A 2,022-nucleotide genomic window follows, 5' to 3' on the forward strand; every position below is an offset into this window, starting at 1 on the left:
TATACATGTACGTATTTATACATATATAAATGAAACTCTACCAATCAAATCAAAAGGAAAAATATAAAATAAAATAAGAAATGAATAGTGGCTATAATAAGTTATTGAGACTATCAGTACTATAAACAATAGAGAGAGAGAGTAAAATTTCAAGCTTAACACGGTTCTCATCTGGTTTAACTGCCACTCTCTAATCTTTCTCAGTCACTGTCTGCTTCTGCCTCTGTCCAATCCAGATATGTAGGCTGCCTGGCTGTTTCTTAACAGGTCCGTCACTCTTCAGCCTCAAGGCCTTTACATTTTGTTTGCTCTGTCTGGATTGCTCTGCTCCTACGTGTCAACCAGATTAACTTTCTCTCTTTGTTCTGGTGTCTGTTCATATTTTATTTTACCAGAGAGGCCTTCTTCAGCTGTTTTATATAAAATAAGCCACTTATATGTATCATACTGTTTTTTTAAACAACTCAATTTTATTTTAACACTTACTGCACAGCATGCTATTTACTTGGTTTTGGCTACCCCACTGCCCTTAAAATGTAAAAAAGTGAGAAGTTATTTATTGTTTTTTTTTTTTTAATATTGTTTCTCTAGTCTTGAATATACTAACGAAAAAGATACTTATGCTTAACTAATATGAAAATTTTACCTAAATAGATGGTTATCTGCAAAATTTAAATTATCATAATTGATTCAAAAGGAAATAGCAAACCTAATGTATCAAATCTAAGGAAGTATTATAGAAAGTTCAAGACAGAACTCATGACGACTAAATGAGATAAGTAAAACACTTAGCATAGAGTTGGACAAATCATAGGCACTAAAAAAATATTAAACATCACCAGAACCATTGGGATTTTTGTCCTTTGGTACTGAGGGCTCTCCAACCTAACCTTGCCCCATCCAGGAAGAAATTCACTTAAAGGCCTCCCAAAATCTCTAGGTGCTAGGTACCTAGCTTTACAAAACAATTCTCTGAACACCTAGCATTTTATCAAATATGTGTCACCCAAATAGTTTGCTTGTCTCTCTATAATAATCTTTATCTCAATTTATCCTATTAAAAAAGAAAAGCAAGATAGGAGGTCTCTATTATATATAACTGCCTGTTTTCATCATTCCTCTCTAAGGGATGTAGAGAAGGTTTGGGAGACTTATGGCTTATAATGCTAAAATACGACTTGTAAATTTTCCTTACAAAACCAACTCCTTAACTCACAATTGTGAAATTGTGGACATAAACCATATTCCATGACTGATGGTAACCTTAATGGAATACGGTATTGTCCTCCACTACCTTAAATGCCAATATATATTTTTTAACCTGAAAAATAATATTGATTTAAAATTGTGTTAATTAATAATTGAGTTTAGCAGATATACTATATAGAAAATAAATATACAGACACAAATGGTATTTCATACCAGAAAAAGTCAAAATAGAATGGAAAATGCTTACTTGATTGCCTATTTAAAAACTAACTACATCTGAGTTTATTGTAGAATAAAAGAAATGCATTTCTTATCTATTTTTAAATTCTATTAAATTTCATTATTAAAAAAGAAATCATTCTCCCAACAGCCATTTTTATCTTAGGCAGTGTTTGAGGTCTTTCCTATAGCTCAGAAATCAAGAGAGCATCTTTTCTATTTGTGTGTGTGTGTGTGTGTGTGTGTGTGTGTGTGTGTGTGTGAGTGTGAGTATTTTCACTTGAAGAGGGTTGAGGTAAATCTTTCTGCCCTATAAAAGTAATTAAAAAGTGTTTTCTAAACAAGTGTATATGCTATTTAAATCTCTCCTGCAAGTTTTCTTGGACCAGTGTTAGCTCTAACATGCCTGTTGTCAGAAGCCCAAGGACTACTATATCATTTTTAGTTTCAGATAATACATCCTCAAGATTCACTGAACAATTATTTGGTACTCCTTATGCACTATATGCTTTACTAGGTAAGTTTCACCACATATGTTTTCCTGTCTAATCATATGTGCAATGGACCTTGAGAATTTTGGAGAAAATTTTATGA

This window comes from Pteropus alecto, unplaced genomic scaffold (assembly GCF_000325575.1).
Source record: "Pteropus alecto unplaced genomic scaffold, ASM32557v1 scaffold25, whole genome shotgun sequence".
In the NCBI taxonomy this organism is placed as follows: Eukaryota; Metazoa; Chordata; class Mammalia; order Chiroptera; family Pteropodidae; genus Pteropus; species Pteropus alecto.